The sequence below is a fragment of the Alligator sinensis genome, unplaced genomic scaffold (assembly GCF_000455745.1).
Source record: "Alligator sinensis unplaced genomic scaffold, ASM45574v1 scaffold166_1, whole genome shotgun sequence".
NCBI classification, from domain to species: domain Eukaryota; kingdom Metazoa; phylum Chordata; order Crocodylia; family Alligatoridae; genus Alligator; species Alligator sinensis.
In genome coordinates, this window is record NW_005842098.1 from 1,727,317 (window position 1) to 1,743,243 (window position 15,927).

Here is a 15,927-nt window from a genome sequence, read left to right on the forward strand (position 1 = left end):
GAGACAGATTTAGTTTATTAAGCAAAAATAAACTAGGGGCTGAGTCTTGGACGATATTCACAGCTAGAAAAAGAACCTGCCACTTCAGGGCTTGAGTTTGGATTTGTAAAGCAGGGATGGATGGACTAAAGGCAAAACAGGACCCAAATCGAAATAAACACACACACATTTTTCCAAGGAAGAGAGGGATAAGGACAGTAGAACAATTTGGGATCTTGTTCAGTGTATAGGGCTAAGAACACTTTTTAAAAATTGACTCTGGGTTATTTCCCTTCAAACTTTGCCTCAAAGTAGAGATTTGGCTAAAGGGATCTATGGAAAGTGGGGATATACTGAAAAGGAGTGCAGTATCCATGAAAATAGATCATCCAGTAATCATGTGTTACAGCTCACCCTGTAATGGTTCAGTCTTTGAAACAGCCCTAGCTGTCCTTCTCTGAAACTGCCCATTGCTTTCTCATGTGTGAGCTTCTCCAGCTGCAAAGAAATGGGAAGAGTATTTCAGTACCGCATTAGAGTGTGGTAAATGGTTAATGTTAGTACATGATGATTAAGTGCTAAATAGTTTTGTTATTATTAAAGGAAGAGTCAAGCATCTAGCTTGTTCTGTATCCTAAGGTTCACGGGGTGCAGACCAGTGACAACCTACTGAAGTGTCAGATCCACAGGCCCTTTTGTTTGAAAGGACCCTCTCTGGTGGGGTATCTAATCCAACTCCCTGAGTTGTTGGAGCATTGATTCCTTTTTGTGTAAGCCATATTTTATAGACAAGCAGCACGAATACCAGCAGCAATACAAATCCACCCTCTCTTTTTGCAGCTTCTCTTCTAGTCTAATAATTTCTTACAATTATGAGGGTTCACGTCAGGTCAAGTCTGGATTTTCCTTGCTACAGCTTCGCTTCAGAGACTGCAGTAGCATAGCGAAGAGCCCCAGGTGCCAAGTTTGGTGTGGGGGGACAAAGATGGCAGCTACCACACTGCCAGCTCAGCTCCCACTGCCACCACCAACACCCGTAGCACTGACATTGCCCAGTCCACCAATACCACCACTGCCCAGGGCACAGAAGTGCCCAGATCTACATCTGGGTCCTTGCCTTCTTTATAACATTCCTTCTTATATACACAGATCACGATTATATCCCCCTCCCTGCCTCACTTGACTGAATTTGCCCAGGCCTTTTAGTTTTGTGGCTCTTATTCCCCAGAACTTTCAGCTATTTTCTTGCCTTTCCTGGATTAGGACATCCCAAACTAAGTTCAATTCTTTATAGTCACATAAAGTGGGATAGTTATCTTAAGGACTTTGCGCATGCTCCACTTATTGATAAAGTTCAGTATGTCACCAATGTTTCTCTCCATCCTTAAAACAGCAATGTCTTTTAAAATTGTACTGTCTTTTTTATTCCAGTTCTATATCATATTTGTATTGTATTTGGATTGGAGTATTGTTTTTTTTTTAATTCAAGTGATTACAGACAAATTTTTGTATTCCAAGGGCACCCCTCACAAGGGAAGTCTGAGCCATCCCACTGCTCTCTGCAACATTTGTATTTTTGCACCACATTCTTCATCACTGTGTGTAAAGTTGCATCATCACCTCACAAGTGACACAGCTTGGATATGTTGGTTCAATGCCACCATGCTGCAAGGCCTAAATGGATCGAATACGCTTTTGCTATGATGCTATCCAGGCTCAGAGGAGACAGGCTGCACCCGTGAGGATAAGACTAACACAAGCATTTCTAATTAGGAAAGAATAACAACCAAATATTACTCTCTCCTCTGTGGAAACTTTATATATTTACTCATTTTAACTACCCTGTTTCTTTTCTGCAATGCTGTTGTCTTGACGCAGGCTTTAACATGCAAAGCAGTGGCTGATTTATACCCTGCTTTTCTCTAGATTTTATCTCCTAACATGAGAGCAAAATATTTTCTCTCTTGCCAAAAGTTGGAGCAGAAAAGGACTGAGAAATTGCCACATGACATCAGAAAACTGAGCTGTGCAGAGGCCCAAGAAAACAATAGCACAACAGAGAGAAACTGCAGCTGGGACATCCACATGATGGACGAAAGGGTTTTCCTCCAGGACCCAAGAGAAAAAAACTTTCCTCAGAAGGAATGTTCCCATTAACAAGGAAAGCTGAGAAGTCACCAAGTCTGGGTGGTTTACCCAACCATCTTCAAACCAAAACCAGTAAACAGACATCCAGGGCAAAATATGATGCCATTTTCTTTGGCAACGTTAACAAATATTCACGTGTCAAGTAAGAAAGGTCCAGGGTTTGGACATGTATACAGTTTTAACCATGAGAAGCAAGGTACTGTAGTCCAATTTCAAAAGAGCTGTGGACACACAATGCAATCCCTAAAAAACAATTTATTCCCAGCCCATCAGTGGGGAGGTAGAGAGAGGAGCAATCTCTTGTATGTTTAGGCTTCTGACTGATGGACAGGTCACTGGAGTCCTCCAAGCCACTGATGATGGGCTCACCCAGGTGTTGAATCAGGACTAAGCCATGCATCTGTTGATCTGATTTGTCCCATCCTATCCCAAATAAGCCAGTGGGTCTAAAAACGCTATCATATGCTACTTTATGCCTTTTCAGACCCAGGAGATCTGATCACCTTTTTAACCTTAAATTTGACATTGTTGTGTCCAAATGTGACCTCTCCCACATGCACACAAGTATGCTTTACATTCTGATTTTTGGCCACATTCTGTCCATTTTTGTCTAGTTGCTCCAGATACTGAGGGACATCCTGAACCCCCACACCTGTGAGATCATTCCCTGTGATCTCGCAAAGGCATAGAGAGGTAGTGGAGGATGCCTGCTCCCTCCTACCATTCTAGAAATAGGAGCTATACAGAGGTCTTCAACCTCCTCATGCTCTGTGGAGAAGCAAAGATCCAAGGGGCTTTAAAAAATACATTGAGCCATGAGTAGATACATGGTGATTGTTCTCCACCTGAACACAGGCCAGTGTCAGGGCACTTGTAATGCCTAAGAATGATGTCTGAGGCAAAGGACCTCAAGCAGCAGTATAAAAATGCCAGAGATGTTTGGATGCCAGCCATGCCACAGTGTCTTATGAAGAGCTAAACAGGTGCTAGTGTCAACCTGCACTTCATGAATGATTCTGGTGCTGAGCTGGATGAGACCATCATCAGTGGCTTCGAAAACTCCAGTGACTTGTCTACCAGCCAGAAGCCTAAGCATTTAGCTTTGAGTGGTGACAAGGATGCAGCCCAATGACATCCAACAATTCCCTGCTGCCACCCAGCCAGTAACAAGCCAGCCTACCACTCTCAGCCTCAGTCCCACCAGCAGCAAAGAGACACAGGCAAGGTACTAAACACATATGCTTTTTGGATCGTCTGTGTTTGTTCATGCTTCTCTGCCTGGGTACCACTATCATGGCCAGGCCTTGGTAAGACATCTCTGTGAGCTTCCTTTCTTCACCTAAAGAGGCTGATGACAAATATGAGTGTCCAAAGCTTCCACTTCAGCTTTCACTACTGCCCAGGTCATGCAAATCCACCTTCTAACTCCATGTGCTTCTTGGACACACACCCCAGGAACCAGGCATGTTACATATACTCTACAGCTTCCGGATATGCCAGACTCAAAGGGAAGATTAATTTCATGAAGTAGCTTATTCTTTGCTGTGACAGAGCCTCAGCAGGTTTTAAGCACAGGAAGAACATCAAGAAACTGCTTTCCCCTACAATCCTGTAAGAATCACAGCCAAACAAGTGTGAACCAGCACCGGCACATGTACACACCACCAACCCATCTTCTGCCCGATCCCTGAATATTTTTTTTATTAGAGCAAAAGCATGCACAAGTCAGTGTAGGCAACATTTATAGTTCAGCTGATGTGAGTCAGTCTCACTTGGGTAATAAATTGGAACTTAGGACAGTGGAGGTACTCTAGCCAAGCTTTAACGTTGCTGGGGAAGACTGGCTTACTTCTGGTTTCCAGATAGGTCCTGTAGAACCTCTGGAGGTACCATCCTAGTGAACTTCAAAAAAGGTATATCTAAAGCAGGAAACTCTTCTTATCTGGACTACAGTAACATCCTCCAAGACTAGGAATTTGTTTTGAACCTCAGGAGCTATCACAAGCATAATACAAACTATGTACATAGACCTTAGCTTCTCCACGCAATGCTTATCTGCACCAGGGATGAGAAGCACAGACAGGACCAGCTGGTTCAACACCAGTGCCCACCCCCAAAGGGACAGGCACCACAGCAAGCCTATCTATGCCCAGAGTGCTTCAACACCCGTGCCTAGAGCTGGTGCCAATTCTCCAGGGAGGGGTCAATGGGGGACAGGTACACCCCCAGATAGAGCAACAAGCCTGTGCTCCAGTGGATGCCTTGGAGTGCGGGATGAAGTGAGCCCACCTGCCACCCAATACCCATTGTCAGGCCAGAGCTCTTGACCCAGTTGGCCTGGGCAGAGGAGGCCACTGAATACACTGCCTGGCAGGCCTCCACCTGCACCAGGTGGCCCAGGTCCTGGACTGTGAGAAGCACATCAGCAGCAAACACCAAGAGGACCAGCCACAGCACCGGCTCCCGGAGCACCAACCCTGCCACCAACTTCCACAGGAAGCACAGGAAGGGCTCCAGGGCAAGGGCATACAGCTGGCCTGACATCTGGCAGCCTTGACACACCCCTCACCTGAATGGTATGGGCTCCATCAGGGTCCAGTTGAGCTTGACCAAACACTCTGCAGCACCTGGAGAGTCTGCACAAAGCAGAGTCCAAAGCCAAAAGTCCTCAGCATTCCTGTGAGGTACCTGTGATCCACCCTGTCAAATGCCTTCTCCTGGTCCAGAGACAGGAGGCCAAATGACAGTGCCTCCCAGCATGCCAGCTCCAGGAGGTCCTGAACCAGATACAGGTTGTTGAAGATGGATCTCCCCAGCACCGTGTACGACTGGTCAGAATGGATCACATCTGCCAGCATGGACCGCAGGCACAGCGAGACGGCTTTCACTGCCACCTTGTAATCCGTGCAGAGGAGGGACATGGGATGCCAGTTCCTCAAGTTGTGGAGGTCCCTCTTCTTCGGCAGGAGGGTCAGCACGGCCCTCCTGCACAACCCGGGAAGCTCTCCACCACTCTTGGACTTGGTCCAAACCATGGCAAAGTCCAGGCTGAGGAAGTCCCAGAAGGCCCAGTAGATCTCCACAGTCAGCCTGTCAATGCCCAGTGCCTTGTTGCCAGGCATCAGACGGAAGGCAGCCTAGAACTCAGCCAGGGTGGGAGAAGCCTCCAGCTGGTACTGGTCGCCCATGCCTCCCTGTGGTAGTCCCTCCTACAGGACGCAACGGGCCTCCGCATTGGTTGGGTCCAGGGAGAAGAGCTCCCTGTAGAAAGCTCTTGTGCAGTCTCACAACTCCCATGGACCCATGAGGAGGGTGCCATCACCCGCCAAGAGACAGGTAATATGCTTCTTGGCCCCCCTCTGCCTCTCCAGGATGTAGAAGAAGCAGGAGCCATGGTTCACCTCCTGCAGAAGCTGAGCGTGTGAACGGATGAATGTACAACGGGCACAGTGGTCCTCCAAGGAACCAAGACAGCTGGGAAAGACAAAATATAGGGGCCATGACAGGCGCTGGGGGAGATAGGTAGCACAGGAACTAAGGCAGCTCCTAGCAGGCTTTCAGCTTGATGTAAACCCTTCATCTTGGCTCTGCAGTGCCAGTAAAAGGTTCTAGCAATGGCCTTTCAGGAATTGTGGGGTAGTCAAGGATTTATCCCTGAAACTGAGGATAGGATCATGACTGCCCTCTTACATGTCCCAATCTGAAGAGTAAATACTTGCATTTTCCAAAGCCGCACGCACTGACAGCCTTGCACACTCCAGCAGGAAAAGGAGCCAGAATGAGAGGCTGGGGGACATGGAGGACTCCAGAAGTGGCAAGACTACTGTGTGGAGGTGTAGGAGCAGACCAGCAACCAGACACTGGAAATGGCACTGAAAAGCATGATGGTTCACAAGGCAGGACTGAAAGCCTATTGAGAGGCCATGGCAAGAGCCAGGTTCAATCTGGGCCTGCTCTGAGAGAACTTCCTGTTCAAACAGTCAATGCGGAGTTCCATACTGGAAGCTTTCCAGCACTTAGCTTCCTTCTGTACTATCTGCGTCCCCTCCCCACCACATCTTCCCCCTCACAACCAATTCCATCTGATCCCAGCAGAGGTGCTCTCACCACGTGTACAACAGCTGCTGGAAAATACCTTGCTCTATGACCAGTTGCATATGGGCAGCCAGACCTCCAGTCCCAGCTATGCTGCTGAAAACAGGGAGAACAGCCCCTTCTGGGAGTTGAGCTGCTTTGGCTCCTTCAGCCTGACACCCTGCTACTCCAGCCCTCAAGGAACCCAGACTTGCAATGGGCAGGTGTTCTGTGCACCACAGCACTGACCATTGCTGTGGAGGATGGAAGGGACCTAGGCCCACCTATATTGCACAACTTGCTGATATTTCTGATCATGTACATAGTTTCCCCATTCCTATTCACATTTGCCCCCAGGTTGTTTAGCATTCCTCCCTTCTTCTGATGTATCACTCTTTTCCTTAGCCCAGGTTCTAATGCTCTACCCAAGTTTTTACAGCTTGGCTTTGTTCAAAAGCTTTACTGTTCCTTCCACACATCCCACACAGGGTTCATTTTTATGGGGTTTCCATGCAGTGTCCCAGCAAATTCAAGCCAAGCAGACCAAAAGCATCACACTGCTAGAAATCAAAGGTGCCACCCACAGAGCAGAAAAAGTTTCATGACTTGGAATAATCATTTAAAATAAATAACAATTTTGGAGAGAATCATAAGAAGTAAAGATGCCCAAACCATTTTTATTTTATTTTTTTTGGTGGGTGGTGGGGCTTGCCTTTCTCCAGTGCTCATAGAGAACAATTGATCACTGTACCTTGTGTAACAACCTTTTACATATATGGAAACTGCTATTATTCTCCCCTCAAACTTCTGTTTCTTAGAGGTCATAGATCATGTTTTCTAAACTTTTCACCATCCTTCTTCCTCCTCTCTAGACTCTTTCCAAGTTGTCCCATTTTCTCTTAACATCATGCTAAACACTGGACACAGTATTCCAGGAGGCTTTAACAGAACCAAGTAAAGCAAAGTAATTAACATCCATGCCTTACATATGACACTTCTTTTGATATACCCCAACATGAGATTTGCCTTTTTTTCAAAAGCATCATATTGTTGACTCCTGTTTAGTTTGTGATATACACTATAACTTCCAGATTCTTTACTGCTATACTCCTGCCTAAGAAGTTGTTCTACACCTTGTATTTGTGTATTAGATTTCTCCTTACTCATTGTAGCACTTTGCACTTGTCTTTGTTGAGTTTCACATTTTGTGTTTTCAGATCATCTCTCCAGTTTTTCATCATTTCAAACTCAAATCCTGTCTTTGATCCACAGTGCTTGTAACCTCTCCCAGCTTGGCAGCATCTACAAATATTGTACGTATATGCTCTATCCATCACTAACTTCATTCATTAAAACAGTAACTAGATATGGGCTCTGGACAGACTTCTGGCAGCCCCACCTGAGCTTTCCTAGTGATAGCAAGTTATTGTTAACTACTCTTTGGCTATATCTACACAAAATGCTACTGCACAATAGCTACTGCACATTTATTTAGTACTTGTTTATACAGTAGCCTGAGTTACTGCTCATTAGTGCTGGTGAATGCCTTTTTTGTGACTCTACTGAGCAGTAGTATCTTGCATACTAGTGGCACGGTTTTTGCCATGCCGCACTACCGTGCAGTAGTATTGAGCTACTACGCAGTCAGCATCTTGTGTAGACACAGCCTTTGAGAGCAGTTTTTCAGCTTTCTATGCATCCGTTTATGGTGATTACTTCTAGACCTTATTTTCTTAGACTGCTTATAAGAATATCAGAAAATGCAGGCATATATGATAACACCTTCATAATACAAAACCTTAACCACTCAACAGCAACTACGCCCAAAGGAATGGTTGATGTGTTTCCATCTCATTTCAACCCATGAGCCTTTCTCAATTTAGATAAACTGATAACCACTCCACTATAGAAAGTACATCTCTTTTGCTGTTCAGTCTTTTTGGACTTGCTGTTTTGACTATAATCTTCAGGACAGGGATTATTTTTCAGTATGCATAGGTGCACTAGTTAGCACAAGGGGACATTGATCTTAGTTGGGGCCTCTAGGATCTGCTGCAATACAAATACTAATTAGAAAGTTTACCACTAAGGGAATATGCTGTTTAACAGCAGAAACAACCTGTGGTGTTGGCATGACTGTGCAGGTTCAGGAGGAATGTGGACTAGATTTGAAGAGAGAAATTAAAAGAAGATAACAAATTCTTTCTTCTTCCATGTATTTCTGTGGCTTTGTAGCTCTTCTTCACAAGAATTTTATTGAGAAGTTTCATTAGTGGCCAGGCCCAAAGGAGGCAAAGAATAACTTGAGTCACAGCCCCAGAAATATCATCTCTGTATCCTGCCTCTCAGCCCTGTCTCTCATCACTATGCGTTCCATATTATATTCATCCAGCAGACTGGGCAGCCTTTCTGTATGCTAAACCACTGGCTTCCCAGACATCCACCTTTTGACCAGTTCTTCTTTCCTTCCAAACTAGTGTCCATACCTCCCCCATCCTCCTGTTTCATCATCAGGCAAACCACTTCCCCAGAAGCCAGCAGCATCCTTCAGCCAATATTTCTATTCCTACATCAACTGCTACCTCTTCTCCCCAACCCACAGAGTGTTATTAGTCATCCTGAGGTGAAAACTGAAAATACAAGGAGATGCTGTGAATGACTCATATTAGCTGAGCTAGAATAGTGGGTTGGGTTCCAATACAGTATTTCTAACCTGACATTGTTTCTGAACCCTCTTCTCTCTTCCAGGATGCAGTGGGATGGCTTTCCTATCCCAGCCAGTCACACCATACAACCCTTTTTCCCCACTTTACAGCAGGGAAGGCAAATGACTGACTCATACTCTCTCCACTGGAAGTTTAGCAACCTAGTCTCACTGGACTCCGTCCATCCCTGTTCAGCAGAGCACTTATAAATGACTTAAGCACAATGGGCCAGATCGACCTTGGTAAACTGTGCATATAAATGGACTCAGGCTGAATTCAGGCACCTATGTCACAAAAAGCAATCAAGAATGCCTCTCTGCTCCATCAACTGCAAAACCTCTTGGCTGCCTGAATTCATTTGGCACCCACATTTTGGACTACTAAGGTGCATATGCTTAGGCTTCTATGCATGTATAGAAGTGCCCCATTCTGAGTACATAAGTGCCTAATTCCACCTATGCTTCATTGCCATCCTGAATGGAGGTGGGCCAGCAATAGATCCAATCCAATAGATGGGCTCAGATAACACCTAACACACACTGACAGCATTTAGTTCAGCATCTAATTTACAATCACAGGCACTTTCACTCACTTTCACAGCCACCACACAAGAAAGAGATACCATGTTTTGTTTAATTGCCTAGTGCAGGGGTGTCAAATTTGACCAGCCTCCTGGGCCAGTTCTGGACCACAGGGCTCCACACAAGCTGGATTAGGACCCAGCAGTAGTGGGGCAAGGGGCAGCAGTGGCAGTAAGGCAAACAGTAGTGCTGGGGCAAGTAGAAGCATGGGATTTACACAGTTATCGTTCCCCCCACCACGACTGACATGCATCCCCAGTGAGGTTCCATATCAAGGAATTCAGTGGCAGGCTCTGCCTCCATCTACTCTGCCCTCGAGTTCCCAGACTCTTCAAAAGCTCCATGGGATGGGTGAAACAGCTCTGCGGGCCATATCTTTGACACCACTGCAAAGCTGTGGTTAGAACAGTGGGGCCAACACTTTTGGCAGGCATACCACAAATTAGCCTCTCACCTTCCCTGAGTGCCAGTCAGATCTCCCTTCCCTACCTGATCTGCTGCTCTGCTTTCTGCTCCCTGCCCTGTGCTCTCTCCCAATCTGATGCTGTTTTCTGCTTCCTGCCCTATCTGTCACTGTGCTGTCTGTCCCCCTGCTGTGTGTGACACACAGAGGCTACCCATGGCGCTTGTAGTATGCATGCTGCAGGGTGGGAGGCCTGGGTTGTAGGCTGTCTACAAACTGAAGGCCCTCAAATCCACATCTCAGAGGACAGTACCCTATATTCTCTGTCCCTCTTACTGAAGCTGGGCTACTGTTTAGCCAGCAAGGATCAGAAAGAGAGCAAGCAAGCACTGCTGCCTCCAAGAACCTGTTAGGTTCTACTACAACACATCCAAATAAGTACACAGCCACTATTCAGTAAGGATAAACTTAGTGTAGCCTTTATTCATACCATCAGCCAAGTGATAAGACTGGCCAACATCAGGGATAGTGCATGGTTAAACAAATAGAGATCTAAAGTACATTTCTATTTGACAATTTTTTTACATCAGAAGTGCTTACGTCAAACACATCATTGCTTTCAGATGATCAATCATGTTTGGTGTCATGCATCTGACAATTTGCTAATTAATGAACTTAATTACAACATTGCTACATATGTTTCCAGGCATGTACCAGGTTTTGGTTGTACTGTACTATGTGTTTTTCTTATCCATTACAGCAGGTTCTATCGATTCTCCCCACTCCAGAATATTCTTGACTATCTGCTTCTGATGCACTTTGGTGCTTTCCACAGAACTTTAGGCTTGCAGATTTGGACTCTTGCTGCTCTCAGCCTGTCTTATGGCTTACAGCAAGAAGGAACCTGACACTAGCTTAGTGATAGAGGACCCAGATGGAGGATTTGAGACCTGGATCCCAATCTCTGCTCTCAGGATTATTTCCAATTTTTACCCAATGACTGACTAGTTTTAAATGTATAAACATTCCCAAAAGTGGAACCTAGGACTCCTCCTTCCCCTTACTTTTCTTTCTGCCCAGTGGCCCAATTTCAACTATACAATAGCTGGGTTGTTAGGCCGCCTTCTGGCAAAGTGAGAGATGTGGGTTTCAGTTCATTCTGACTAAGGTGTCCCACTTCTGACTCTACCACTTCCTGGATGAGTACTTGACCCACTAGGCTTGTATACAAGAGGTGGGCACCATTATCATGATGGTGATGTCAATTAAGTGCCTGCCTTCAGAAGAGAACTCAGTGATCTGAATCTGAGTAGATGGACATGTTTAATGTGCAGGCTGGCTGAAGGGGAGCTGACCTAAGGGGAGCTGACCCGCCCCACGGGAGGGCCCCCAGATTGAAATGATGGACTGCAGCCTGGGGAAGACCGCAGTTGATGACATACGAGAAAAACAAACGTGATGGTGGATATGGCCAGGAGACCGGTGTGGACCATTGTTGACACAGGGTGGTCACAGACTCTAGTAGGAGCAGATCTTATACCACATAATGGATGTCTACTCCCACTCCCATAAAGATGATCTGCATTTATGGATGCGCCTCTATTTATGCCAGATGAAGAGTCCAAGTGACAGCACATGGGGTCACCAGAGAGATGCCTGTGGGAGTGGAGCCAGACCTGCCATACCCAATGGTGCTGGGCCGGGATTAGCTCAAGATTTATGATATTCTGGATGCCATCAGGGCCAAGGACAGCCTCCAGATGTGTCTGATTGAAGAAGAAGAGGAAGAGCTGACCAATGAGGAAGAAAATACACCCTTCAATATGGAGGGATTCGCTAGTGGAACTCAATTTAGGGAGGCGCAGAGAAGAGAACCGGCCTTCCAGGCCACATGGGAAACCAATATAGCACGGAGAGAGCAGTAGGTAATGCATCCTGAGTTATGTGAACAGCTACCCCAGCGTGAGGTTAGGAACAGGCTGTTATAACGCATTGAGAAGGGATGGGGAGAAGGGAAAGATAGCCCAAGTAATGGTGCCACAGGCATTGAGGACCTTTTTGCTGCACTTGGCCCATGCAAATCCCCTCAGAGGTCATCTCAGGAAGGAAAAGATGGTTCCCTGCCAGTTTTTGATGGTGCCCTGCCAAAAGTCTTTCCTGCCAATTTTTCTGGCCCCATTTATATGAGGAAGTAGTGCAGTTTTGTGCAGCAAGTCCCAAGTGTCAGAGGGTGAGTCAAAGAAAACTCCCTAAGGTACCGTTGCAGGTATTGCTGATTATCACTGACCCATTCTCTTGTATTGCGTTAGATGTGGTGGGTCCTCTGCCTAAAAGCTCAAGAGGTCACCAGTCTGTATTGGTGATGATTAACTATGCTTCTTGGTATCCAGAGGCCACACCTCTACGGACTGTTATGGGCAAGAGGGTAGCAGAGGAACTGATTAAATCCAGAGTAGGGATTCCCCGGGAGATAGTTATGGATCAGGAGACTAACTTAATGTCCCATGTCCTCAAAGGTGTCTGTCAAGTCCTCAGGATTAGGCTTTTGTGGACTTCTGTCTACCACCCTCAAACCAATAGGCTGGTGGAACGTATTAATGGGAACCTTAAGAATATGTCTTGCCGCTGCACCCAAGAGGACCCTAGGCGATGGGACCTGCTAGTTCCTCCTCTCTTATTTGTAGTGAGGGAGGGTGGAGGCCTCTTGTTATGCGACCTCCCTGAGGGAAAAGCTGCGGGTCACTAACAGGGTAGCCATGGATAACTTAGAAAATGCGCAGAATAGGCAAAAGGAGCAGTACAATAAGAACACAAGGGAGAGAGAGTTCCTAATCCTCCTTCCCAGCTCCACAAGCAAATGTTTGACCTGCTGCCAAGGCCCATCTGAAATTGTGAGACAGGTTGGCCCAGTAGATTGCGAGGTATTCTAACCTGGGCATAGAAAGGAGAAACAGATCTACTGTGTGAATGTTAAAGTTATGGTGACAGCCAGAAGGTGAGAGCCAGAATAACTTATTTGCCAACAAAATTTACCCAGTTCTATTGTCTTTTATCTCCAAGAAGCAAGTCTGTCCCTCTCCCATTCACATTGGTAATGTCTAGCAATTGTAGCAACTAGGCTCCTAGCTCAATTCTGGAGACTTTTGAGGGAAAGTTTCAGCCCAGCTCCCTTTCTCCACCATCGCTGTCATCCCTGCTCCAGGGTCTGTTGGGGCCAGCATGGTGTGGCTTTCTATATTGTAACAATATTGGGCTGCGGCAAAGTGGGGGTGGAGGAGGATGCTTTCCTGACCACATTGTGGTTCAAGGGTTTGTTGATTTGGATTTAATGCTCCAGAAGACACAGAGGGAATTAAGCTTGCCAGCATACACAATAAGGCTCTTTAAAAATTGGCCCTAAAATTAGCTGTGTGCACTGATGGGACAGCCACTCAAACATGTTTGCAAAACCACAGCTTCTTCTCACTTCCTGTTTTGTTTTTCTCAGTGCTGGCACATGGGACTGTAGAATGATCACGTTGAATTTTGAAAGGCAAGGCAATACAGCTACTCTGCACAAAGAGCAAGGTGTTGATCTGGCTGTTCCCAGCACCTACACAGTATGCTAAGTGGGCTGTTTCCCTATTTATTATTTTCATAAGACCACAGGTGTACATGACACTTAAAGTACATACAAAGATTAAGCCATGTACAAACAAAGGTCTTGCATACAGCTGGAAGTTGTACTGCTTCATCTGTATCGGTATACTCCAAGCCATACGCCATCCATAAAACTAACTTGGTATAAAGATGTTCTATATTGATATCAGCTATTCCTGTATTGGAAAGAGAAAAAGCTATACCACTCTAAGGCACCTTTATTCTGTCCACACAAGGACATGTATGGATACAACTATACTAGTTTGCGTTCAAACCCTGAACTGACATAAATGCATGGGTAAAATTGTCATGTGAATGTCACACCTAATGTTCTAGTCCTGCACTGTGCAGAACTTTGCATCAATGTAAAGCCCATAGGAAGTCAACAACTTCCCTCCCCATGCAACAGTGTGCAGAATCAGAACTTAGGCTGGAAATACTTATGTATTGTATTTTCTTACATAACACACACGCCTTTCCCCCCCAGAATCAGCTGGTGGAAATTGGGTGCATTTATGCAAGACATATGGATCCCCAGGGGTCTGGAAATTTGGCAGCAGAGGAGTAGTGGCAGCATTAAATGCCATGGCTTTGAGAGTACCATAGCTATTACTGCTACCACTGCTACCCAGCTGTCAAATTTCCAGACCTGTGGAGAGCCCCCTCTCCACCATCCAGATAACAACAGCTCAGTAGCAGGCTCAGCTTCTAGCTGCTACTACTTAGTTACTTATCTGTAGTACAAGGTAGGATCCTTTTTTCTTCATGCTGCCTTTTAAAAACAGGATGTACGTTATATTTCTGGGGCATTCTCTATGCAAGAAAACATCTCTGCATATGAAATGAAGAATTAGGGAAATGGAAGGAGAAATACTGAAAAAATCTGTTCCCTCTCTCCTTATTGGGTGCATCTACATAAGACACTTAATGTGCAGAAGACTAATTCTACTATGCATTAGTACAGCACTTAATGTGCAATAGATTTAGTCTGATGGGTATTAACATCACTAATAAAGCATTTATCTGTGCTAATGTGCAGTAGTGCCGATTATGGCACATTAAGTTAGTACCTGTCATTACAGGTACTAAACTTAATGCACCATAATTATGGTGCATTAGTTGGTTTTAAATTTCAGGTAGAGCAGAATGCTTCTATTCTGGGTTTCCCCACTTAAGGCCTGCACCCCAATTTTGGAAGGCTAAGTTTCTGGGGGAAAAGGTGTGCAATGGCACGTAAGTAAACCATATAAATCAGATGCAGGAGTATCAGGGAAAGCCCCCACAAATAGATTAATGGTGGAAGCTGCCCATGTCCCAAAGTACAGTATTCCAGCTGTGTCAATTGCTGGCTCTATGCATAACAGTATTCGGGCTGCAGGGGTAGTCACCTCCTCTTTGGGCCGCTTAACTCTGGCCACCCCTGGTGTATTGTCTCAGGCAAGCAAAGAAAATGGGACACTAGAGCACTGAGATGAAGCAAGTTCAGTTGCTTTGAGGATACCCACAGGAATATAATAGAGACAGACCAGCTTAATCTCCCTAAGGGAGGCAGGAACTAATGTTTAGAACAGTGATTCTCAACCAAGGTGCTGGGACACCTTGGGGTGCTGCCAATTCCTTTGAAAGTTTCCACAAGGCATGAGAAGGTAAGTGAGGCATAAGAAGATAAGCAGACAAACTAAGCAAATAACTGCAGACTCAGGCTTGTCCCTACCCGAGTAATCCTCCACCCTTGCTGCCCAGCCCTTCTGGAAGAGGATAAGTACTATAACATATATGGTGGTTTGTTTTTTTTTAACTGGGTGCCACTGAATTTTCAAAAGTTATGGAGAGAGGTCTCAAGTCCAGTGAAGGGTGCCTCGAGTCCAAAAAGGTTGAGATCACCGGTTTAGAAGTGACACTACACTTACAAAGAAGACCTTGTTACTATGAACCTCATTCTAGTGAGTTAGTCTGCCCTCCTTCATGATGCTATTTTCACATTGCTTCTACCAATGCTGGCTTTTATCTCTGGGGTGGGCAGCTAAGTTTTGTTTTACTCACCAGGGAGATCACATCCTGCTTTCCACTCCCAGCTCTTTGCTTTGGGCCAATCTCTGAGAAGAAACTGTGGTTTCTCAGCTCTGAAGCACTTAGACACCTCTCTGCCAAGCCAAGTCTTTCCTTGAGAGACAATGCAGTCGCTGTCTGATGGGAGCAGCAGTCTGTAAATCAAAGCTGCTGTGCCAAATGTGATACAAGCTTGCTGCATACATGTGATGGAGCAAAGCAGTGAGATGGATAGCATATCTCACCTGCATCACCCCTTCCTGTTCCTGCCTTGGGACTTCAGCCCATCCTTTGAATCCTGCTCCATAGCACTTCTTACTATTCCAGTCCTGAGACAACCATCCCACTG